Raw genomic sequence first — 27,753 nt, forward strand, 5'->3', positions numbered from 1 at the left:
CGGGACACTCACTCATCACCCTGTATCTTCATGGACACTTGGAATTTTTAGCCTAGTAAGTCAATTTTTAACCTATTTTATTACCTATTCTCAAAAGCAAATAAAAATATATTTATAAAATTATAATTGCAAAGGAAACATTAACCTAATTAATAAGATAGGATTTTTGTGTGTGTGATCATAACAGCTTTTATTTCAGCAAAAATAATTGCTAACATACTGATTATTGATTATTCTATAGTTTATTCAAACTATAATTTTAAAAAGTTTGCTTTCCCCTTTACAATTGACTCATATTTTAATCAACAGTTATTTCTTTTTAATTATTTACATTTAGCCTCAATGGCCCCAGCCAGCTCCTTCTACTCTTTCCAAGTAAATACAATTGCAGAAAATAAAGCTTCTTAGAATTCCTAAACTTCCCTAAATAGGCCATCAATCCCTTGTTGATCTCCACAAGTAAGCTGTATGGATTTCCTATTAGGAGACTTTTTTATTACCATGAAGAAAATAGAGGCTATCCATAAAATAATTTAAGCTATCTCTGTCTTTGTTCTTCGAATTTCGATAAACCCTTTTCTGGAGACTCGACCACTTATATATTAAGTGATTTCACACGGTAAGAGTAGCTTTAGAATGTGTCAAGAACCCTTTACGGCAGTCTTACTTAGTTCTTCTAAGGGAGAATTCTCTCTTGCTTGGGCTGACTGTGAGCTGGACATTGATCCCCTGCCCTCAGACTGGGACTTACATCATCTGTTCTTCTGGTTCTTAGGCTTTTGCACTCTGACCACAGCTACACCACTGGTTGATCTCCATCTTGCTGATGGCAGATTGTGGGACTTCTCAGCCTCCACAGTCACATGGGCCAACTCGTCATAATAAAACTCCCCCTCTACTTCGTTCTGTTTCTCCAGAGAACCCTGACTAACATAACTCCTTTAAACATCTTGACTTGTTAGTTGCCCCTATTACCCCTCCACGTATGCATGTCTAGCCTTGGGTCTATCTACAAAGATCTGTTACCTTCATGTTCTGCATTTAGTTACCATTTTGTAGTTAGCCCTTCTTCTCTCCCAGGGAACCCTCTGGGACTGTCAGGTTTCTATAAATGAGAGGCTTCTTTCCACACTTTGGCAGTATAACCTGTTTTTGTATAAAAATTTGCATTTCCCTTCCCCAAAGATAATGTCTTAAAGAATGTTCAAAATCTTTCCCCTTTGAAAAAAATTTCTGTTTCCCACTGCAAGGAACACTTTAATATTCCTAGTTCCTGTGAAATGTCTTCCACAGATTTACTTCAGGGTAAATGAGTTTTGGCATGAACTTCAATCTTTAATAGAGTGTGTTTAGAGTATGGATCTTCCAAAGTAATTTAATCCCAAAGGATTTTTCAATCACAAATGTTTTAGCTATTGTGTCTAGATTAATCCAAACAACTCTCAAAATATAAACATATTCCCCTTCTTCCTGCACTTCCACATTGACTTCAACATAATTAACCTTATTCTGTTTTACAGTTACAATTGATATGTTTACCGAGAGCCTCAGAATATACTCATTTCCAGGGTACTGTAAAATTAAATATTGGACACTAAAAAGTCTTTGGTCATCTCTTGCTGATTCAATCTTGGAAACAGAAATAAAATTCAGATATCAATTGATCTCATTAATCTGTAGTTCTTATGAATAAAGGCACACATTGTGTCACAGGTGAGTCACCTTTAGCTCATTTGAAAATTAATTACACAAGGTCAAAGTCAACAAGGACTACCAACAATAGCAGGAGTCCCTATGTGGTGTGTAATAAAGGATGAAAATGATTATAATCCATTTGCCAACTGCTTTAGTAAAATGCAACTCTGACACTGGAGAAATATTCTCTGCTTTGTCCATCTGTTACTCAAATTGCAATAGTAGTTTAAGGACGAGTCTTTTGTGTTCATATTTCCAGAGATACTTATTTTTTCTCAATTTACACCAGCAACTGAATGACTGAAAAGAATGTTGATAAAATTGAATATAAAAAGAAATAATATAATAGATGACTCACTAGTGGGAGCATTTTATAGGTTATTCCACCTCAACCATGTCCCTTAGGTAGAAGCAGCTAGTTCTGGGCAACTATCAACTATTAAATAGGATCCCTGCAGGAAGTCCCCCATACCCACCTGCATGCCTTTTCCAGTTCCTCCTCTCTCACTGCCATGGGACCAACAGTCTGGTTATTTACTACTGGAGACTTCCACTTCTCTTTATATTCCTCCTCCTCTAGTCTGCAAGGTCAAGGACCCCAACAACTTGAGGAAGCAGTAGTTTCATTTCTTTGGTTAACTACCTAATCTCTAGGGATGTTGCCTGAGATTCAAAATTCTTCCACTATCTCTATCTTTCTTTCTCTTTGCCCATCTCAAAGGAAGGGCTACTTTTGTGGTTTTTCAATGTGTGTTAGGTGTGTATACAAGACCATCTCCTCAGCAGAGCAGCACTTGGTTACTTCCCCTGGATAGCAGGGACTCTTGGCCTCAAGGCCTCTCATTACAACTTGTTTGGGAAAAAATCAAGCAATGGATGTGGCCCAAGGTGAGCACCAAGTCACACTGCAGAAGTTTGAGTTGCAGGCCTAGGCAGTTACGCAGATAACTATGTATTAAAAGATGAATGGAGTGTAAGAAAAGAAGAAAAAGAGGGGATGGAGTAGAAGCACCTCCAAAATGCTGGAGTGAGGGTCTTGAAAATATGCTCCTTCATAAAAACAATTACACTGACAAAAACAAACAATTCAACAAATCAATAACAACAACAACAGTAAACATTTACTCAAAACTCTGGAAATTGATGAAATGCTTGCAAAAAATCCAAGGAGCACTTATTAATGAAAAATGGCTGAACCAGGGTTAGAACAAGAAGTTTGTGGTATCTTAACTTGCCATGTTCCCATCTTCTTCTCCCAACTCGGGAGTGGTCTTGAAGCCAATGGCCTTATAATCATGGTGGCCATGAAGATCAGTAGCCTAGCAGCTCCTGGACAGGGTAAGGATAGGTCAGGCCCCCTCAAAACTCTACCTCAAGATAATTGCCAACTGTTTTTTCCTACAAGTAACAGTCATCAAAATACTGTGGCACTGGCATAAGGAAAACATTCAGATCAATAGGATAGATCAGAGAGTCCAAAAGTAAACCTATACATCTATGGGCAGTTGATTTCCAGCAAGGAGGCCAAGACCATTCAATAGGAAAAGGATAGTCTCTTTAACAAATACATGACAACTGCATATCCATGAAAAAAATATGAATTTGGATCTCTACCTCACATCATATACAAAATTTATCATCGTATACAAAAATTATCTCAAAATGGATCTGTAACTTAAATATAAATGCTAAAACTACAAAACTCTTAGAAAAATAATGAAGTAAATCTTTGTAGTCTTGGACTAGCAATGGTTTATTAGATATGACTTCAAAAACACAAGTGACAAAATTAAAGACAAATACATTAAACTTTATCTAAATGTCATAGTTTTGTGCTTTGAAGAGTTCCACTAAGAATGAAAAGATAGCCTGCAGAATGCATGAAATTATTTGCAAATCACCTATTTTATAAGGGACTTGTATTCAGAATATATAAAGAACACTTCAAATCAATAATGAAAAGATAAATGATCCAAATGGAAAATGGGCAAAAGATCTGAATAAATAATAAATTCCATAAATTGAATATATCCTCTAAAAATATATATACAAATGACCTCCAAGTTTATGAAAAGATGTTCAACATCATTAATCATTAGAAAATGTAAATCAAAACCACAAGATACTACTTTATACCTGATAGAAGGGTTACAGTTCAACAGTCAGAAAAAAATAGGTGCCACAAAAATGTGGAGAGATTGGAAACCTCATATATTGCCGTTAAGTACATAATATGGTGCAGCTGCTATGGAAAACAGTCAGCAGTTTCTTAAAATATCAAATATAGTTACCCTTATGACTCAAATTTCACTTCCAGGCATGTACCCAAGAGAATGGAAAACATATGTCCAGGCAAAAATGTATACATCAGTGTTCATAGCAGCACTATTCATAATAGCCAAAATGTGGAATTGACCCTAATGTTCATCAACTGATGAATGGGTAGTGGTATATCCACACAATAGAATATTATTTATCCATGAAAAATAAAGGATCCTTGAAAACTCTGTGCTTAGTGAAAGAAGCTGCTATTTCTATATAATGTTTATAATAGGCAAATCCATAGAAGCAGAAAGTAGGTGAATGGTTGTCAGAGGTGAATGTGAAGTGGCTGCTAATGGGTATAGTGTTTCCTTTTAGGGTGAGGAAAATGTTCAATAATGAGATCATTGTCATCATTGTGTAACTTTTATTATACTAAAAATGACTGAGTTTTACATTTTAAAAGGATCAATATTATGATATGTGAATAATGTCTCAATAAAGTCTTTTTTTTTAAAAGCATATTTATGAAAAAGTTTTGAGAAATGTGGATTGAGGGGCACCTGGGCTCAGTCGGTTAAGCATCAGTCTTCAGCTCAGGTCAAGGTCCCAGGGTCCTGCGATCAAGTCCCCCATTGGGCTCCCTGCTCAGTGGGGATTCTGTTTCTCCCTCTTCTTCTGTCCCTCCCCTTGCTCATTCTCTCTTTCTCTCTGAAATAAATAAGTAACATCTTTAAATAAAATAAAATAAAATAAAAAATGTGGATTGATAGGTTTTCATGTATTTTATGTTATTCAGAAGAAAAGGTGAATCTGTTTGAAGAAGGGTTTTATTCTTACATTTTTGAACTTGCCAGTGTGTAAATTTCAGCCTTATTGTGCGGCAAACTGGCTTGCATGGATAGATATACAAACTTACCTGCCATCCAGTGTGTATTGGAATTCTATTCCGTTTTCAAAACTAAAGAGAGGCCATTTTACTTTCTGAAAAGATCAAAGTGGTTGTGGTAAATATAAACCCTCTTGAGAACAATACCTTTCTTGCAGAGCCTGGGAAACAAATTGATTTTAGAAAGTGGAAGATGTGTTGACAATTGGAGATTAGAGTCAGTCATTCTTTCATATTTTTTTTCAATTCACACGTATTTATTAAGCTCCTACATGCACATGGCAATTATTTTTTTATTGGAGCTGGGAATAAAAATGCTTGATTCCTTAAGATGCTGTCTACCAAAAGCTCTGAAAGACTTTAAAATACACATTAATATACCACTGAGTTTTTGCAGAGATGTTACATTTATAATCAAATTTGCCTGTTTAAAAACAAAGTTCTTGCCCTTTAGTGGAGAAAATAGCAATAAACAAATAAATAGTTAATACTAGCTCAGGGAATGGTCACTTTTATAAAGATAAACCAGGGTAAGGGGTTAAAAGTTCTGGAGGGGAAAGTCCTGATAAAATGGAAAGAAGTCCTTCCAATGAGTTACCATTTGAGGTGAGACGTAGCTGAAGTGAAGGAGATAGCTATCTGCAAACATATCTCTCTAAAGAGAAGAACAAGTGCAAAGGCCCTGAGGCAGGAGTGTGCTCCGCCTGTCTGTGGTACATTAAGGACTATATTGTAGCTGAGGTCCTGAGATCAAAGTAGGTCATGGACAGATGTGAGGTCAGAGAGAAACCAGGAGCAGACCACATAGGGCCCTGGTGAGAGCTTTTAATTTTATGCTAATATCAGTGGAGAAGTTAAAAGCTAGATGTTTTATTCTTCTACATCTCTGATGCTCATGAAAGGAATCAAAAGTTCAGTTTTAGAAGATGTGCTGTCCCATATTTTCCAAATTTTGGATAAAATCTCATTTTCCATTTCTTTAACACTTGGATATACTCCAGAAAAAGGATGAAAACATGAAATGCCAAATTTTTTCTTCCCAAATTACATCACCCCTTAAATCTCCTACTAGCAAACTTTCTAAAAAAAAATCATGTAATATGTGAGAGTACATCCAGTGACAGACCCTAACCAGGAGGGGATGCTGGCTTCAGAGAGGGTTTGCAACAACCATTGCTTCTTTACTCCCTTGGGCAAACCAAAGGTAAATGGGACAATTTGGTGGTGACTTCTTGACCTGCAAACAATTGTTTCATTAAACAAATAAACAAAAGCAGCTGACAAAACAATTAGTTGATTTATCAGTGTTTTTACTTTTTAGTTGATTGCTTTCTTGTTTTTGATAGAGATTAGAGTTTTAGAAATAAGCAACTTAATTAGTAATTATCTTTCCCATGGAATTAGACTGAGAATTAAAGACAAGTTGGATAAATAGGTATTTCCTCCCTTCTTGATTTGTTAAAAGAAAAAAAAAAAGCCCATGTTGCAGGGAGTCAGAAAGCATTTACTTTCACCCCCCTCCACCTCAATGCAGGTAACATGAAGTATGTCACAGACAGCCCCATTTTCTCAACCAACTGTTGAGAAACGAACATTTTAAGAAAGATTTTGTGAGGTAATGGAAGAGGAAGTGAGGGAAAAGTGCTCATTTACATGTTAACATTTTATTCAAAAGAAATTCATTCTGGATCTTGTCTTCTGAAGTGCCTAAAATAGTTTCTCTACTCTTACAGATTGCTTAGTGCCCATTATTGTAGGTTAGGCGTGGTCCTGGGAGTGAGATAGAGTAGAGCATGATGGTAGGAATGATGGCACCCCAGTTATGAGGAGAATGGGTGCTGGTCATGGGTCAGACAGGAAACAGAAGGCACATTCAAGTTGGTAAAAGAGAAGAGTTTAATGAACACAGAGTTAATAAAGGTGAAAGGAAAGATAAAGATAATTAGGTGGGGATGGTAATACTCCCTAGAGTTAATAAACAAGCAAGAAGGGCAAGAAGAGGAGACATCCTTATGAGAAGACAACTCAATACGACCTATGGCCTTTGGTTGTGGAACAGAGCCAATGCTAATCCTGGTCCAGTAGGGAGGGAGCTAGCTCAGGGAATAAATACTCTGATCTCTTTCTCTCCTCAAGCTGCAGTCTCCTGCTGGTGCCTCCCCTTGGCCAAATTTGAAGCCAGTGGGTAAGGAAGCCCAGTTGAAGCATTTTCTAGAGGATAGTTTCCAAGGACCCTGGGAAGGGGTGGTGGACAGATCTGGATGGGGAGTTGACAGATCTAATAGCCAGCACAGATCTTGGAAATCAGTGTAGGTTTGATCTTCATATACATACATAAAACATATATACATATATATTATATTCAAATTACACACACACAAACACACACATATATTCCTGTTTTGAGATTGCTCTCATTTGTATAACTAAGTTGATTTTTATGTTTATTTCTTAATGCTTTATGGTGTCTATTTTTATAACTATATTGAGAAAGGACACCTTTGTATTCAAGATGCTTTTTCCTAATTGTATAGAGAACAAAGTTCTAAGCCTTCTGTGGAATGTAGGTAGATTTTTTTTTTCTTACAATAAATAAAAGTTTTATTCCAGAAAACCAATTACTGATGATGATTTCTTTACTCAGAATTGCCAAAGTTAATTTTTATTACATTCTTTGAGTGTGTTGATTTTTTCCTTAATTAATAAGTTAAAGTCCAGTGATTAAAATATATTTTAAGTTTATGAAATTAGATGAAACTCACTTTCTGATATTCACATATGAAGACTTAAGCACTTGTTTTATTGACCTGAAAACTTTACCTTGGGACACAGTGACTTGCTGCCCGTACTTTGTCTATCAGAAGGGCAATAAAGATCTGATATAAAGCAGAGTATGCAGAAATAGATACTGGCCTCCCTTTGCAAAAGAATATCACCTCAAGGGCAATGGATCATGAGACGGAAATTAAATCTTTGGGTTAAATTATGGATTTGCAGTGAGGAAATTTGACTACTCCATTCCCCCATCCCCACAAATGGTCTCAGGAATCCCATGTGCCACCAAAGATAGGGACAGTGGAAGCTTCCAGAAGTAAATGTCATCATGGAAAACAATTTGAGAAATTTAGTACAGTGCTTTCAATGAAAGCATTCTATGTTTTATTCTTGCCCAGACCAAAATTAGAACAAGTGTGACACTGAGCAGTGAGTGGAGGGTTGGAGCACAGGGTGGAGAATAGTAATTTCAGAATCTGAGGCCTCGTGGAAGTCAGAGATAGCTCAGTTTAGCAGAATAGAATAGGGACAGGCACATCCCATCTGTGTGGCATTGGTAGGTTATGTTCTTCCTTGTTCTGATCTATAAAATAGGGATGGTGTGAATAATATTGGCTTTGCTTACCTCAGTAGAAGAGGTACAAATGTCTGATGGTTCATCTGCAAAACAGCATGATGTAGTCTGTGACTTTTTTGTTTGTGTAAAGAGGAAATAAAGTGGCTTTTGGTGACTGTCCTAGGTAAATTTCTAGGGTAGTATAAATAGGAATTGACTTGAGCCTAATTGAAGACTGGTTAGGTAAAATGATATTTATTATTACTAATGGCACCCCAGAAATGAGCAGTGAGTAAAATAATAACTAATTTGAATAATTATTTTGGCAGATGATAAAATAGGGCAATGCTGTGTCATTGAGAGAGTTGTGTTTTCTGATATTTAGAAAGAAATTCAGAATAGAGTCCAATTAGATGATTGTACGATGATTCATTAAGCCTGTAGGGTGGACAGAAAGTGTGTAACTATTACAGATGCATCACCCACACTGAAAGGCATGAAGAGAGGCATAGAATGACTTAAATGCATTAACATGGGTCTTTTTTAAAATTTAAATTAAATTAATTTTTTTCAGTGTTCCAAAATTCTTTGTTTATGCACCATATGCACTGCTCCATACAATACGTGCCCTCCTTAATACCCACCACCAGGCTCACCCAACCCCCCACACCCCTCCATTCCAAAACACCGTTTGTTTCTCAGAGTCCACAGTCTCTCATGGTTTGGCTGATCCTATGCACAATCTTCTATCTGTTATTCTCATTTCACCCCCAAGTGTTGATTAATATACATTCTGGCTGACCTTACTGGTCTAGTAATTTCAGATTTAGCTGAAGCAGATATGAAGAGTAATTGCATTCATTAAGACTGATTTGATTTCTGTTTTCTTTAATTCATATTTTGGGGCCCCCTTTTGGATAGCATGTGTTGTGCCAGACACTGGAAAGTCAACATAAGCATACCTGCCTTGGTCCTGACAGGGTCATTCGGGCTGTCATTTGTGGCTCCCACAAGTACTTATGACCTGGGCTCTACATCCATGGTAGGTCAGCCTGGCAGTGAGAGGCAGCTTATGAACTTTCATGTGTGAATTCATAAATGTTGGTGCAGATTGGAGTGGGTTATTCCATTCTTGAGATCTTTATAGGCACAATGTAAAAATCTCTATTTGTCTTTGCAGTTTACCTTTGAGCTTCCTAGGAGATAATCAAGCCATACTGGTTTAGTCATCTGATGCCTAGAACTCTGAAAAAACGCAAAGGTGTTAAAAGAAACCGCAAATAGTTTTTGAAACAGTAGTTCCTGGGTCTCATAGGTCATAAGATCAGCGACCACACTCTCTTCTTCAAATTGTCTTTCAAAATCCTGCTTTCCTTCAAGATGCATTCTTCAAATCCCACCATCCTTCAAGTGTCTCTTTTAAGTGAAATCCTTCTTTATCACTCTAATCAAAAAGAGCTTTTCTTTTTTCCTAAATTACATAAACCTTCACCCCTTTGCCCATTGCTGGATACTTAACCTAAAATTTTCTCCATCTCTTTGATTACCTATATCCTCCCTTAAATGAGAAGCACCTAGAGGTAAGAGAATGTCATACGGTTTTGTATCCACCTGCTACTCTGCATAGTAAGTTTTTGATAAATATATCCTGAAATAATTAATTTGTTGAAAGTACACATCTGATTTTTTATTTATTTGGTGGAAAAGTTTTTTTAGTGGCCTTGCCATTAACAGCATACTAAATGACGAGACTAATGATGTCAAGTTATATTAACGGATTACAACTTAGAGAGTCCACCTCCAATCTTTTACTAAGACAGATTGAAAATGGTAGCTTAATTTTTAAATAACGAGTTAACTTTCTACTAAAGTGTAACCATTAGGACTACACTCTGAACTGGTCAGTTTTCTCCTTGACTGCCTTTGCTCCTACTCAGGCAGTGACCCTCAATACCAAAGCAATTTGTCACACAAGGGAGTTTTATTGTTTCTCAGCTGGGCATAGTCAGAATTCCTTGCCAAATGTCAAAGTTGTAAATACTAATAGATTGTGTAGATGTTCCCTTCAAATTTAAGATTGAACTGTGCCCTCTATTTGGAGGGAAAATACTGGGTCTCCTCTCTTTCCAAGTATGAAGCAGACTGTTTTCTGCCAGGAGGCAATGATCCACTGGGACAGATTTGATGGAATTTGAGTAACACCCTCCAGGGTACCTTTGACAAACAAATGATCTTATAATCCCTCAAATTACTTCTTTCTCCCCTCTCCTGGTCTAGCTGGTTCATGAAATTTTAACTAGCAGAATCATGTCGTCCACTGAATTAAACTCTTGTTCCCAAGGTGCCTAGATAAAAGTACACGTTTAACTTATATGGGATAGGTAACAGATTGACATAGTAATTCCTCAGATTAAACTCTTGTTGATGAGACACACTCCGTCCTGAGGGAATGAGTCACAGAGTGAAAAATGTCTGAGGTCTGAGTAGAGCCGGACAAGGCAGACTTATGTATTTGGTCCAGGAAGTTGAGGATGGGCAGAGTGGCTGGCGGGCTTTCCCCACTGGGGTGACTGGCCCAAACACAATTCTCAACTGGATGCTTTGAGGCCCGGAGCAACAGGCAAGTATTATTAATGCTTCTTGGGTTTTGAAAATATTCTAAATCGCTAACGGTATGATGTCAAACTGACATGAACAAAGGATGCAAAAGGGGAAAATTTGCATTCCATCCCATGGCTTTTTCCTTAACTAGCTACTGATTACTTGAGGCCATTCCCCTACTGTAGCAGGATGATATTCACTCTTTATGCCTTTTGTTCCTCCTTCAGTGTTTCCTGATATCCCAGCCTTCTTCACAGTCAAGTAAGAGCGAGTGTTTCCATACTCATTTCCCTAAGCTGTTGACTTTCAAATTAGACTTCTGCAACCCACAAAGAGAAAATAGTTTGAGAAAAGAGGCTTATGGATCTAAAAAAAACCTGTGTTTTGATCATCAATATTCAGATCCATAAGTGTGCTGAGTATGGTGTGTAAGCCATAACACTAGCTATGTGGATTTCCCAAAAGTCAGAGTCTCCCGGTGCCAAGAAGCAAACCAGGAGTGAGGAGGGGTATTAGAACCTCAAAACAAGTTTGGGCATTCCATAGTAGATTTGTGTGTTCCACTCTCTTCTGGAGATGTGGAAGGTGAGCAGCCAAGATTTCCTTGCCTCACCATAAAAAGCTGGAAGTAGGGCGGATGGAACATTGTGTGTTTACGCAGGGGACCTGAGACAGCATGGCCAAGTTTCACCAGAAGGGCATGAGAGATAGGATGATGATGTCAAATGCCCTTTGGAAGAGAGTGGATGTAGCTGATACATTCAGTGGACCTGAAAATATCTCACCATTGGGAAGAGGGAGTTCAGTGATAGATAATGGCATGAATAAACAAATGTTTCCGTATTTGCCAACATCAAAGGATAAGAACAACCCAGAACTGATGACAGACATGTCAGTGGGTACTATTTGGTATGGACACATAATGACAGATAAACAAATCCTGCTCTCTACTCCTCCCATTTACATTACTGGTACATATCCTTCTCATCTCTGCCCCCATAAAGCTGGAGTGGGGAGAAGAGGCAAATAAAACTGTAAGTTCGTGGAATCTGATATACATATACTACAATTAGCTTTTCTACCTCAGTTAAAATGCAGAGTTAGGGTAGAAATTCATTTCAGTTATAAAACACATTTATATACTTAAGGTCCTGGTTTATGAAATAAAGGTCAATTACATAATTACATAACAGCATTTTGAAAATTTGAGGCATCATTTAAAGACTTAACAAATAGAAACCATAAATGTGTTGACCCTTCTAAATAAGAGAGTTTTCTTTTAACTGTATAGGGGTATTTGTATACCAGACACATCAAGGTTCCTTCCTCTTCTTCCTTTTTTCCTTCCTACTTAATAGATCCCTATGTTTGTTCAGGTATCCATCCTATTCTTCTGGCCACATCTATCCAGGGAGGAGGGCCTCAGATTGTGAATCATGATCGTTGAAGCCAACCATAGTGGACCTTTGCCCTTGCAGTAATTGGTTTCTGTGTGGGCCATTTATGACCCCTAAGAAGTGAGCATAAATCTGCCAAGGGGCTTATAGGAAATGTTTCTGTTGCCAATGAAATTTTTGAGAGAACATGTTCCTGTTTTGCCTCAGAATATTGCCATGCAAATATACTATCTGTAAAATGATTTAACCTGATGATGACATCAGAATGGGAAGACCGAGAATGTTGATACTCTATAAAAGCCAGCACTGCAGGTGAACAATCTCCAGAAGTTGTGTTGAACTATTCTATTTAAAAGCATGGTGAGCCAAGGTTTTCTGTTACCTGGAGCTGAAATCATACTAACTTTTTTTTTTTTTTTTTATATACAAAATCATTTTATTTTTTTAATTTATTTTTTGTTATATTATTCACCACACAATACAACATTAGTTTTTGAGGTGTGTTCCATGATTCATTAGTTGGATATAATGCCCACTGCTCATTACAACTTGTCCCCTTCTTAATACCCGTCACCAGGCTAACCCATCTTCCCATGCTCCTCCCTTCTGAAACCTTCAGATTGTTTCCTAGATTCCAGAGTCTCTCATGGTTTGTCTCTGTCTCTGATTTCTTCCCACTTGGTTCTCCATCCCTTCCCCTATGGTCCTCAGGGGTATTGCTTATATTCCACATATGGGTAAAACCGTATGATGATTGTCTTTCTCTGCTTGACTTATTTCACTTAGCTTAATGTTCTACAGTTCTATCAATGTTGATATGAAAGTTGGGTATTCATCCTTTCTGAACTGAGCAATATTCCATTGTATATATGGACCATGAATTTTGGGGATTTCACCAACATGAAAAGCTTCTGCACAGCAAAGGAAATAGTCAACAAAACAAAGAGGCAACCCACGGAATGGGAGAAGATATTCACAAAGGACAATACAGAAAAAGGGCTGATATCCAGGATCTATAAAGAACTCCTCAAACTCAACACACACTAAAGAGATAATCATATTAAAAAATGGGCAGAAGACATGAACAGGTAATTCTCCAATGAATACATACAAATGGCTATCAGACACATGAAAAAATGTCCATCATCACTAGCCATCAGGAAGATTCAAATCAAAACCACATTGAGATACTACCTTACACCAGTTATAAGGGCCAAAATTAAGAACACGGTAAACAATGTGTGTTGGAGAGGATGTGGAGAAAGGGGAACCCTCTTACACTGTTGGGGGAATGCAAATTGGTGCAGTTCCTCTGGAAAACAGTGTGAGGATTTCTCAATAAGTTAAAAATAGAGCTACCCAATGACCCAGGAATTGTACTACTGGGTATTTACCACAAAGATACAGATGTAGTGAAAAGAAAGGTTACATGCACCCCAATGTTCATAACAGCAATGTCCACAAGAGCCAAACCTGAGATGCCTTTCAAGAGGTGAATGGATTACGAAGATGTGGTCCATATATACAATGGAATATTGCTAACTTTTTTTTTAAATATCATTTTTAGGGTACCAGATAATGTCCATGAGTGAATCTTCCCTGCTTTTAAAAATCAGTTTAAGATAGACATCTCATGTTCTGGTCAGTTGTGTCAGCTTCAGTCAGTTGAAAGCAAAAAAAAAAAAAAAAAAAAAAAATACTATCACGTATTTTGCTCTCTGCATGACCAGCTACCTTCAAAGATATTAGCTGAGGACATTAAAAAATAAATCAAGACACAAAATCTTGCTTAATTTCCTGGGAATTACACTCACTCAACCTTTCCCTGAGAGGTCTGGGAACAATTTCCCAATGTGTTCAAAGAAAATAGTCTCAGCCTCAGACACAGATAGGAAAATTTAAAAGCTATTAAACTGAGCTGGTCTCTTTCTTTATTTCTGCCTGAGGGAAATTAGTCAACTGAGGGAAACATTTCAGAAAGTACACAGGTTTAAACCAAAATGTCATTGTTAATGATTTTCTATCATTGTTATAACCTGTACTTTCACAGTAATTGCCATTCTCTGACCCACTGGTCAAATGGTATCTTTCAGTTAGGAAAAATTATGTCTCTTTCAGGTATTAATAAAGTGTAACACTGTATTTTTCAACTCACTATTAATAATTACAGATCTATATCCAGAGATGATCCCCAAGAACAAAGTGCTATCAAAATTTACGGTGCATATAAAGCCATATTCCTATGTATTGCTCTCTTCTCAGTAATGTTACAGAAGAGCCCAGAGAAAGGAAATGACAAAAGTGTCAAATGGGTAACACAGTTGAACTAGTCTCTACCACCTGATCAAGTGAAAAAAAATGAGACTTGACACTTCAGAGTTATCGGACAGGTGGAGGATCTATTGCTCATTCACACTCACTCTCTAAAAACCAAATGTAAATGGCACTGGCTAGATGATAGACAATAGATGAAAAGAGCTCCCTGGGTATCAGATTAGAGGGGGTAGCTAATACTTTCTGACAGTCCAGTGAAATTCCCTTGGCCAGACGCGTTCATTTAAAAGTTTTTCAATTCTTGTTCCCTCAAGGGTGTTTCATAAGTTGGAGCTTTACCATCCAGAACAAGCTGCTGAGGCCAATTGTAGCTTAAACCTCTACAAGGAATGAAACTCAGAATCTTTTCTGGCCGTGCCCGCATTGGAAAAATCCTGTAAGTGTTCTGAAAACAGCAAGTCCTGTGAAAGATAAAGAATTGAAAGGAATTATATCTGCATCAAGAGTCACTAAAGATGATTCAATAAACTATGGTCTGTAAAAATGAAAAAGCGACTAGAATAGGTTATTTTTCTGAGTCATTGCTGATAAGCAGTCCCTCTGCAGATTCTTTGTGCCTGTAGCTGATCTGTTTAACCATAGAGTATCATGTGAGTGATTCTGCAATTATGCCTAGAGAAACTGTTTAATTACTTGTCAGTGAAGGATTTCTAAGCTTCACTACAATGCTTTATCCCAGATTCTTTTCTCATCTCTGCCTCCATTTGCAGATGATTGAGGGAGATTTTCATACTATCAAATATGCCTCCTGAAGCCAAGAATGTATTTGGGTACACAGGTGAGTCAAATGGTTAAAGAGTATTGATGAGCATCAATGTCTTTGAAAGGAGCACAGGCACCAGAAATCCAGGGGTCCAGTCTCAGTCTATTGCTTAAGGAGGTTGGCTGGGTCTGTGGGTATATTTGTTCATCTCTTCCTAGGCCTCAAAGTCCTCATAGAACATCTCAAGAACTCTTTTGCATTCTTAATGATAATAAAACTTTACCAATTCATGAACATCCTTCCATGACTCAACTACCCTGACTTTATTCATGAAACTCTCAAGCATGTACCTATTTTCCCTACTACCTTTTGTTGTTTCAAGGTTCACTACACACACACACACACACACATACACACACACACACGTATGAGCATGCAAGTTGGAATCTTGAAAACTTATCCAGTATTGCCATTCTTAGGTAATACTGAGTTAAATAAGTCCTGCAACAATAATTGCCTCTTCCCACTGAAACAAATATTAAAGATAAGTCCTACACATATACATGTAGAGAAATATATATATAGAGAGAGAGACAGAAATAACTTTATTGGATACATAATAAATGCTGCATTTACTCAATGTGTCATGTAAATTGAAAAAAGCTGCCAGGTCCACATAAAGCTCTTTGAGTGAACAGTTTCTAAGTATTAAGAGTGCCAACTTCTTACACTGGTATAAATTTAACAGATTAAAAACCAATAAGAAGAGCTCTATAAAATGCAAGATCCTTTAGGGAAGAAAATGTTCTTACTCATTGCTTTTTCTAGCAGAAACAAGATGACTTGTGTCTAAATTAAGTACAATTTCTACTTAATTTATTACTTTGTATTGTACTTGGAGATACACTAAGCATGAAATCATCTTATAAATATAAATTTCCTTCTACTCCGATGCTACCAATGCGACAGAGTAGAATAATGCTGAGTATTTTTCCTGAAGAATTTAAAAGATGGAAAATGGATTGAAAGTTGGCCATTTGTTTTGCTCTCTAAATAGCAGGCTTGTCTATTTCCAGAGTTTACAGGCACAAGAGGTAGTTAATTCTGATCCAAACTTTGAGTGAAGTACCTTCTTTCTACTTTGAGTGACATGCCTAGTAAATTTCCAGTTCTCTTAATCTTCTTTCTCATTTATAGCACTGGGTATTCTGCAGTCAATTCATACTGTTGCTTAAGTTTTTTACTATTCATACACAAATATTCACCAATCTTCCTTTAAAAGACACAAATGATCTCATTGTGAGGCGTTGAGCATGAAATGCCAGGATAAATGAGCAGGATTCTTTTGATTAAACTACTCCAAAGTGATCTAACGCTAAGTAAGTTGTTTCTTCTTGCATCTCAATATTCTTATCAATAGAAGTTAAATCTTATCTGTCCCGTCTGTTCCTCAGGAATGTTGGGCAGAAAACGTAACAATTTTTGTTTTAAATGGCTTATCATCACTTGGAGGTACAGCTGTCGAGCCAGGCAACCATGAAAGAAGCACTTGAACATGCATGAAATGACAATCACATGTTCTTAGAATTACAGGTAGAGAAAAATATGACAGGAATGCAGAATTAAATCAGGCAGTAAATAGTTTAGCTGAACACATTTTCAGGGGCTGAAAGAACTCATGTAGGGATTGTCAAAATCTATTGAAATAAAGCAGATAGGGGAGCCTGCTTCCCCCTGTATCTCTGCCTGCTGCTCTGCCTACTTGCGATCTCTCTCTCTCTGTCAAATTAAAAAAAAAAGAAAGAAAGAAAGAAAGAAAGAAAGAAAGCAGATAAAGGTGAGGAGATAGGTAAAAGTACAGCTTGGGCTAAAGGGAATGTGGGGGGCTGAGCCAACATGTGTGAAGAGCGTGGCCATGGAGTAGCACCCCCAGCGGCCAACCTGACAGAAACACGCTGTAGGCATGTAGCTCATGGGTCTTCCCGCTGGTTTTGGGTCTCTGACACATAATAACCCAAATCTCATGGCTCTAGATGTTACCTCAGCTCCCCTGAGAAGATAAAGTAGACTTCTTGGTCTCCAGTCTGGGCCCATTAGGCAACTCTAATTTAGTTGGATGTCTCAACTGAACTCTTACTAGGAATCTGATCCCCTTAAGTGGGTCAACAATTAAGTCTGGAAAGACTTGAGTGAACATTGAAATGATGAAAGCAAGGATTATGCTGAGTATGAACATTTTTACATCAGGTTTAATACAGTGAGTATGTTTGTTATTTTTCTCATTGTAAAGACCTATTTGGCCAGAGCAACTCCATCTTGGTTAAAAGCCAGTTTGTTGTTTGTGCAGTAAAACTTAAACTGACCCTGCCCCCACCCCCGAGAAACTTACTTAGAAGCAAGTCCGGGAAACCAGTAAAATATGGTCAGCCAGTTCCTAATAACAGAGCCCAGAATACAAGGACGAGTCAGGTCAGGTGGAGACATCCAATCAGTAAAAAGCACACATACTATCTCCCTAACCACCAAAGAACGTAAACCCCGCCTTTTGGGTGCCAAATTTGAGCGCCAATTCTGACCAGAGTAATAGGTTAGTTCAAACAGCTACTATAGGGTAAACTGTAATTCAATTGGCCACCTGCCTGTGGCCTAACATGACTATGCAACGTTATAATCTCATTGGCCACCTATGTGTGGCCAGGCTTTTGCTCTATAAAAGGTAGCCTGTAAGATGAGGGGGGTCGCTATCTTTGGAGGCGGCCCTGGACAGTCAGTCTGACCTCTAATGCTTGGTATAGAATAAAGATTTGCATAACTTTAACTTTGTTTCAGTCTCATTCCCCTGGCCAATCAGTCTGACTTCTAATTCTTGGCATAAAATAAAGCTTCAAATAACTTTCACCTTGTCTCAGTCTCGTTCCTTTGATAACAGACCTAACACTTATTATTTAGGACCCTAGGGAATTTGATTTAATTTAATTTTTTTAAAGAAGATTTTATTTATTTGAGAGAGAGAAAGCAGATCAAAAGAGAGAAAGAGAGCATGAGCAGGGGTGGTGGCAGAAGGAGAGGGACTAGGAGATTCTCCACTGAGCAGGAAGCCCAATACGGGGCTCAATCCCACAACCCTGAGTCATGACCTGAGTCTAAGGCAGATGCTTAACTTACTGAGCCACCCAGGCATCCTGGGAATTTAGTTTAATTTTAAAGTTGTGGCTTTAAGTTAAAAGCATCACAAAATTCGACTACATTTATAAACACTTTGAAAAAGGGACTTGATAGTCACTGTATGCATGTGATCACTTCTTTTGTTTAGAGGAATAATTTAAATACTTGGAAAGTTTTTTTTTTAAGATTTTATTTATTTATTTGAGAGAGAGAGAGAGAGAGCGGGGGTAGTGGGGAGCAGAAGGAGAAAGAGCAGGGAGCCTGATGCAGGCCTTGATCCTGTGAACCCAGTATCATGACCTGCGGGGAAGGCATATGCTTAACCACCAAGCCACCAGGTGCCCCATGGTTTTTTGTTTATTTATTTATTTACTTTGATTAGGCTATAGGCTTGCATTGTCAAGCATTTGAAATGCTTAAAAAGGAAATCCAATCTATTAAATTAACACACAAATTTAAGATATTTAATGAATCCTAGTTACATTAAAAGTGTTAAAGTGAATTTTCTATACAATATGGATGAATCAAACATTAATCAGAGAAAAGGTAATTGTACTTATTTTACTAAGTTTATAAATAAATAATATTTGTATAGTGAACTTAAAGAATTGAGGAAAATATGTATGGGATTTAGAACTTTTTAAATAAATCAAATAATAATTTAAAACATAGTAGCTCTACCTGTTCTTTCTGTGTCTTTCTATACTGAAAGGTAGACAAATCAAAAAGAGATTCTTTAACTATAGAAAACAAGCTGGTGTTTGCCAGGGGGAGGTCGGTGAGGAGATGGGGGAAATAAGTGAAGGGGATTAAGGGTATGCTTACAAGAATGAGCACTGAATAGTGTATAGAATTACCGAATCACTATATTGCAAACCTGAAACTAATATAACACTGTATGTTAACTATACTGGAACTAAAAGTAAAGAGAACTTTTTAAATTAAAAAAAAAAAAGTGTAAATGTGACCTTGTGACTCCCTTATTTAAAAACTTATAATAAGTTCTACTCCATTTTTCTTTTTTAAAAAACATTTATTTATTACCCTATTTATTTGAGGGGGAGAGAGAGAGAGCATGAGTGGGAGGAACAGCAGAGGGAGAGAGAATCTCAAGCAAACTCCCCACGGAGCGTGGAGCTCAAAGCAGGACTTGATCTCATGACCCTTAGATCATGACCTGAGTTGAATCAATGGTCTGACGCTTAACCAACTGTGCCACCCAGACACCCCTCTAGTCTATTTCAAAGCAAAGGCTTTCTTCGAGGCCCTGCATTATCTCACGTGCCTCATCTACTACTGATTTCTCCCTACCACATTCTTCCCTGGCCTACTGACTTGAGCGTGCTGGGCATTCTTCTACCTCCGTATCTTTATACTGGCTCTTCTTTCTACCTGGAAACTTTTTTTTTCTTTTTTCCTTTTTCCAGATAGCTTCTTCATTTCCTTCGGATATTTACTGAGGAGTCACCTCCCTGAAAGGCTTTCCACGCCCAGTGACACAATCTAACATCTATGCCTACATCCCCTTTGATCCTTCATAACCCACTTCTCAACTTCCAGCTTTACTTTTTCTCCAGATGACTCATTTATTTATTTATTTATATTTGTTTGTCTACTTCTTCCACTAATATGTGAACTTCGTGACATTAGGGTTTACTTTGAAGGGGATGGTTTAGCAAGATGCCAAGAATAGCTGCCTGGCACAGAGTAGGACTCAGTCATAACGTTAAATTGATGAGGGCATAGACATGCATAAATCAACTTCACCCTTGGAAGACATAAAATTATATAGATAGACCATGACATCGAGAATAACTTTTTTTCAGTTATTCGTTTTGCTTGCTCATTTCTTAACTTCCTTCAGGTCTCATTTCAAACGTCACCAAGAAGTCTCTCCCAACTTTGCCATCAAAAATAAATAGTTCCTTCCAAAATGTTCTATTTCCTTCCCTGTTTTAGTTTTTCTCTGTAGATTTTTTCAGCAAATGGCCTGATACAGTGTATTTATATATTTGTTTTCTAACTCTTCTAAAATGTAGGAGTGATGGAGACAAAGGTTTTTCTTTTTTCCTGCTCACAAATATCTACTCCATACCTGGAACAGAGCCTAACTCCCCAGCACATACCTGGTTAATATTTATTAAAGGAAAGATTGGATGGATGGATGGATGGATGGATGGATGGATGGATGGATGGAGCCACGACCTCTCTTTTGCATTCCAGACATACTTGAACCTAGTAGACAGCACTGAAGGAACGTTTTACCTCAAAGACAGCAGGATTTCAGCTGAACTTGTCAATTTCCTCCTTCGTTGTTCTTTAATTTGCTTGTAAGTATCCCTTAGACTAGAAATCGCACATCATCTTGGCTTCTCCTGCCCACCTACTTTTGAATCGATAGGTGCCCCAAGTCTTGCTGGCATACCCTGTCTTACCTCTGCTCCCTCCCTACTGATATCACCTGTTTCAAATGTCAAAGAAGGGTCTTCCTTGTCTCTTCTAAAGTTTTTAGGCTCTTTGCAGTTCATCATCTCCACTGTTCCCAATGTGAGATTCCTAAACTCTGATCCTCAGTTTTCCTTAAAATATGCATTGGCTCTTAAGTGAATTTTCCTTTGTGAGACATTTGAAGCTCTTCACAATCTATTCCCAAGCAAATTTCTGGTCTGAACTTCATTTTGTGTCCTCTATCATCTACCCTCGGACCAGGACTTTTCAGAATTGCATCTGAGCCACTGACATCAGTCCTGGTGAGACTGATGGCTCACCTGCGACACCAGTCCTCAGAAGACCCCCAATCCAGATTATGGATCAGACTCTCCATACAAGCAGTCCTGGGAATCTACATTTTTAATAAGCTTTCTTGGCAATTTCCAGGCACACAAACATTATAATCACACCAGGTTATAAACTGCTCAAAAGAGCTCTCTGCTCTCAGCTCTCCTTTACCACACTTTCTTTTTGTCTAGAATGCTTTCCCACTCCACAAACCCAGATTATTATGTTTCTTCCTCCATTCCCCCTACTTTCACTCACAGCACCCCCTTTGGGGTATTCGTTCTTTGTGCTCCTTCTGACTCATATCCTGTTCATGTGTATAGCCCATCCCTAGCATGCTATTTTTCACCCAACAGGTCCTCAATCAATGTTTGTGCAATTGAATTTTTTAAGTGCTTTAAGCTAGTTGAAAGCCAAGACCCTGTTAAATCACAGGAGAACATGAGATTAATTCACGCGGAGTGTGTCTGGGAATGATTTTGCTCTTTTGCTTTTATCATTTTTGTGTTGCTAGATAACAGAATTCTCCAGCTGCAATTAGCAAGCACCTTTTCCTAAGGTAACGAACATGGAGGTGGATAGCCTGCAGACTTCAGAAAACTGAAAGCCAACTTTGACATAATAGTCTCCATATTTTCTCTTTTAAAAATTTTGTATCTCTATGTGCAATGCAAGCACTTCTTTGATCAAAACTATATGAACTTTTAAAATTTGCTGTAGATTACTTTCCAGTTAGTTTGCATTGAGCTGGGCATTGAAGAATAAGAAGGATTTCGAAAGACAAAAATAATGATTATGCAGCCTAGACAGAGGAAAAAAATAAATCTTTGGGAAAACGATGAGTAGTTCTAATGTCATACTTATAGAAATAATTTAGGTAAGAGCTGGCTGATGAATAGCCATATTTATCCTTCCAAGGGACTGTCTGTCTTCTTTATGCTTTGCCAGTGACCTAAAGCTATGTTACCTTCAAAGTGAAACATATCCCCCACCTTTTTGGAAATCAAAATGACCATCACTATGACTGACCAAATGGCATTTGCTCCTGGATCTGGGTTAAGTTTTGGGGAATGCTGTTGGGATAGAAATGGAAGAAGTGAAGAACAAGAATGCTTCCTTTCTGCTGGCTCAGGGAAACTTAAACTGCCCCACTGGTATTCAAAAGGAAAGCAAGTCCCATTTTCATGTTGATCACATCTGCAAATGGAAGAGAGTTTTTCACATTCTCTTTGAAATAGACTCTAAACATGTCATTTATAATCTATGTACTTATTTTAAATTGTAGATTTGAAAGTTTTATGCTAAGAAAATAAATATTATACTCATAAAAATTAGATATATGAAAATAGTTATTCTTAAATATTTCACTTTATTTCTCAAGCCAAATTAGTCTTGAAATTCAATCTATGGAAACTTTGGGGAGGGAAAGGATATACTTTTAATCCTCCTTTTTCAGAGAGAGGGAAAGAAAATTCCAAGCAGACTCCCTGCTGAGTAACTGAGCCCAATTTGAGATTCAATCTCACGACCTTGAGATCCTGACCTGAGCTGAAACCAAGAGTCAGATGCTTAACTGATTGCACCATTTGGCATCCCTTAGGCCTCCTTCTTACAGTGGCTTCTGTGACATGATATTTATACATATATGGCAAGGATAATTTTATTTAACATGTATCATGTTTGTAATGGGGTAAGGAACAAAGACAACCCTTTTCCAACAAAAATATAAGCAATATAAAAGGGAGGATGATACTAATTAGTATTAGTATATTTGGAATCAACATATGACATAGAAAATAGAAAAAATCCCATTGTTATGCTAAGAAAAAATTATTCACGACTTTTGTTAAAGAATGGTAAGGAGTGCCAGTGTGGTAGGAATAGGGACCACTGCAGTGAGGTCTTGAGGTGTGGGAGGAAGATTGGCTTCAACTCCAAAAACAACAAGGAAAAGTGGGAATTTATAACCATGAGCAGTGTAGGGAGCTAGTGGATGGAAAATTACAAAGAGAACACATCAGAGATGAAGGGTGATTCTGGCCAACCCAACTGAACAGGATTCTTGCTGAAGGCCGGCAGGTAGGGGTGAATGGGAATGAGAGAATGGGGGAGAATGGATGATGAAGAATGGAGAGAATGGATAATGAAGATAATCACCACATGATGATGATGAAGATATCAAGAGTGATTAGGTAGGAAGGAAGGGGGATTCTAGGTAAACTGACTTCATGAGACTCTTGCTGAACATGGACAATATAAGGATGAACATAGAAACTCAAAATTCAGGATCTAGTTGAGAAGAAAGTTCATAGGAGCCTGACCAGAGTGTGGTCAAGGAGAAAAGTCTTTGTCACTTAATAAAAATAACAATTTTTGAAAATTTCTAAAGATTTATCCCTAGTTTTCCACATAACCCCTGTTTTTTTTCTATCTCAAGCTTTGTAACCTCTTGTTTATGAAAAAAAAATGTAAGATAAAATTGACAATGATATAAAATAATCAAAGCAATTGCGTTTTGAAACTATCTTTTCATCAATGACTACCAACCAAATACTGATGGTTCATGATCAAAAACTGCCAGGCATTTCTTACAAAGAGGATTTCATTTTCACACTACTTTATTTTATTGTTCTTTCCTAAAGTATTCTTTGGAAAACCATTTTGTAGTTTTCTGCCCATATTCTTGTTTAAAAAAAAAATTAGTCCATCATTTAATATAACAATGTCCAAAATTTTAGGAGAAACAAAGCCCCTCACATCTAAGATATGAATTTGATCAGAATCAGTTAAAAGATTTTGCTCTTTCACTATATATATATGCACACATATATATGTACACATATATATACACACATATATATGAAAATAGTTATTCCTATTTATTTTATTAATTTTTTTGAGAGAGAGAGCATGCATGAGAACAGGGGAGGGGCAGAGGGAGAGGGAAAAACAGATTTTATTTACTTATCTGAGTGAGATAGAGAGAGCATGAGTGGGGGAGGCAAGGAGGAAGAGCGAGAGGAAGAAGCAGACTCCCCTGGGCAGGGAGCCCCATGCAGGGCTCAATCCTAGGACCCTGGGATCATGACCTGAGCAAAAGGTAGACGCTTAATGGACTGATCCACCCAAGTGCCCCAGCAAATATATTTTCGAGAACTTACTTTTGCATCTGGCACCATGTTAGGTTCTACAATCATAAGACTAATGAGATACAGGAGCTACTATTAATATGTTTATAGTCTACTAAGGAAAAGCAGCATATTTTAAGGTCATCAAAATCCAGCATAATCAATGCAATAAGAGGAATATGCTCAGAGATGGATACCTTAGTAGTCGTTCATAATCTCCTACAGGTCACGGGGGTTTGGGCTATCATGACATTTTGTTTTTAAGAAAGCTATTAATACATAAATTAAATTTTTCCCTTTAAGAAATAATGCAGTTTGATAGTATCTGAGAGGATCTAGTAAGCTGATGTAGGGGTTCATAGAAGGTATAAAATGTGCTCATGGGTCATTATCTTTTTTTTTTTAATTTTTTAGCCACTCACCTCAGAATAGATTTTGACTATTATATAATCTGGAGCTATTTTTTTATTTATTCTTGGCTATATTTTTAATAAATACTGAAGCATAATCTATGTAATGCATCCATTTTAAGTATATGGTTCAGCAAATTCTGACAAATAGACATGACATGTTCACAATCAAGATAGAGAATGCTTCTATCACCTCAAAGACCTTTCTTATGCCCTTTTGAAGTCTATGAGTCCCACTCCCTATTTTAGGTATCCGGTGATCTGGCTTCTATCACTACAGATTAGCATTCTAAAATTTTATGTAAAGGAATCATTCTGTGTGTAATCTTTTGTGTCTGGCTTCTTTCATTCTACATAATGACTTTGAGATTCTCCGTGTTGTTGTACGTATCTATAATTGCTTTTCATTGTTGTGTAGAATTTCATTGCATAAACAGACAAACTTGTGAACACGGTGGTGACATATTTCAGAGATTCTAGTTTCTGTAACTTTCTTCTGAGGAGAGTTGATGTTTCTTCTGATAGGCAATTCAATTACTGGCTGATTTACTCCAACTTCTGTAGGCTTAGTTTTCTTTATTGTGGGTTTGGTGTTGTGGGAATCCCTAAACCATTTTATTTAGCAGAACCCAACTCCCTAACTGTATTCTGTGGATCCTATTCATGTTTGGTTTCAAGGTTTTTAGAGTAGTTCAGAGTACAACTTACTCTAAATAATGTCTTGGTTTTTACTCCTGTAGTACCTCATTTATGGAGTCTCCACTGTGTTAAAAAATGACTAAAGGAAACAACTTAGATGATATAATCAAACTTTATTTACTGCCTCATTAAGTGGACAGTCTTCTTTCTAAGAACTGCAAAATGGGGCTAAAGGTAAGAGACTGGTATGGGATGAAGAATAAAGAATAAGGAAGAGAAAAATAGCAAGTATCTGATTGTCTGGAGCCACATAGTCTACTTTGCCTGGAGTGAGAAGACCCAGAGTTGCTTTGGCATTTGGGGATTGGGCGGTCCAAACATACTGTGTTTTTGCTCAAGTGGAGCATTTACAGGGACATGTGGTCATCTAAGTTTTGGTTTGCTGATGCTGCATTGCAGGTGGGAGTGGCTCCATCTTGAGCAAAGAAATTTAGTTCAATAGATGGATGTCTTGTGTTAATAAAGTCTTAACATGTCTCTCCAGTCTGGAACTCCAATGACCTCCACACTGACTGATCAATGGGAGATGTGCTTGGCTCTCAAATCTGGAGCTTCTATTTCCTGGGAAACTTTAATGCACACATGTCAACCATAGCCCTTGGACAAGTCCTTATGGGGATCCCCACTTGGATTTTGGGAACTCCCTCTAAATAAATTATCTCCCTACTCTTTGGTGTCTTCCTTCACAGAATGAAGGGCAATCAGCTGTTATAGACCTTGATTTCTGTAACCCCAAGCACAATGGGACCATTGTACCCCATATGCTACATTGAGGACAGGAAATTTCCTCATATATTTTGTGTAGGTTTATGGTTGCTTATGGTAGATCTAGTCTAGTGTAAGTTACCCTAGCCCATAATCATACATAGCCCATAATACATAACTGGTTAAACAGAACAAATTATGTTGAGTTTTAATTTCAACATCCTTAATTAAAATTTTGTGTAGGCCTTCATAACATGCAGTTTTTCCCCAGAACTACTTTTAAGCTAAGAACAAAGCATTAGCAGGAGTCATCTTTTAGAGGATTTTTTCCCTGACTACCCACCTGACCCACCAGTACATAGTAAACACACTTCCATTTCCCCAGAACAGTGAAACTGAGAAAAAGAGGGAGGAAAGAGAAATAATCCATGAGCTTTTCTTTCAATTTATTTTAGGCAAGAAAAAATGGAGACTTCTCTCAAATGACATGCCATACGGGAGAACGCAAAGGCTCAATGACACATAATCACAGAAGGGAGGTGTCTCTCATGGAATTCCAGGATGGAAGCAGTCTTTAAAGAAATGATGGCGCATTGGATATATGTATCCTTTTAATTTTATATAGGCAACCAATCTGTCTAAGAGGAAAGGCTATTCATTCGTCTGTGACTCTCCCCCACAATCTTTGTATGCTGGGCCTCCCATTTTGAAAGATGTTTCACATTTTAGCTAAAATGCCTTTGTCATGTTCCTTGATAGTTTATAAAGTAAATGTATACTATCCACATGTACACATTTCCTATTGCTGCAGTAACAAATTATCACAAACGTAGGAGCTTAAAACACAAATATATTAACCTATAGCTCCAGAGGTCAGAAATGTTAGCATCAAGGCACCGGAAGGGCTGCATTCCTTCTGGAGGCTCCAGGGTAGAGTCTGTTTCCTTGCCTGTTCAAGCTTCTAGAGGCCACCCAGAAGCTCACAGACATTTCCTCACACCACTCCAACCACCGCTCACCACACTCCTTTTCTGATGTTGGCCCCTTTGAACCCCTCCACTTTTTTTTTTAAGATTTTATTTATTTATTTGATACAGAGAGACACAAGAAGAGAAGGAACACAAACAGGGGGAGCTGGAGGGGAAGAAGCAGGCTTCCCATTGGGCAGGGAGTCTGATGTGGGGATGGATCCCAGGACCCCAGGATTATGACCTGAGCTAAAGGCAGACATTTAATGACTGAGCCATCCAGGAGCCCCCTTTGACACCTCTTATGAAGACTCCTGTGACTACATTGAGCTCAGCTAAATAATCCAGGATTGTCTTCCCATTCTGAGCTTTAACATGGTCTTATCTGCAAAACCCATTTATGATATTGTAGATTCTAGCGACAAGGCTATGGACATCCATTGGGAGCCATTTTTCTGTTTAGAACAGTATAAATATGTGTTTGGACTAATTACAAACTAGTTTCTACACCTTGTCATTTTTAATAGTCCATACACATTAACAAAGGTTCCCATTATTTCTGACCTAGAGTTGAAATTGTTGAATTTAAGAAATCAGAGACCTCCAGAAGTTTGAGGATTTTTCCTCTAAATATCCCTTTCATGTGTAACATGTTAGTAAGGGAAGGAAAGATGGAAGGAGGTTTTAC

The 27,753-nt window shown here is 37.6% G+C and overlaps 1 long non-coding RNA gene across 1 annotated transcript; it reads left to right on the forward strand.

The window, feature by feature from the left end:
* On the forward strand, nt 1-27,266 carry LOC123953306. The gene is made up of 4 exons (XR_006820859.1): nt 1-55; nt 14,764-14,885; nt 15,220-15,287; nt 26,553-27,266. It is a non-coding gene; the product is annotated as an uncharacterized LOC123953306 (long non-coding RNA).
* Nucleotides 27,267-27,753: the final 487 nt, after the last annotated feature.

This window comes from Meles meles, chromosome 1 (assembly GCF_922984935.1).
Source record: "Meles meles chromosome 1, mMelMel3.1 paternal haplotype, whole genome shotgun sequence".
Lineage (NCBI taxonomy): Eukaryota > Metazoa > Chordata > Mammalia > Carnivora > Mustelidae > Meles > Meles meles.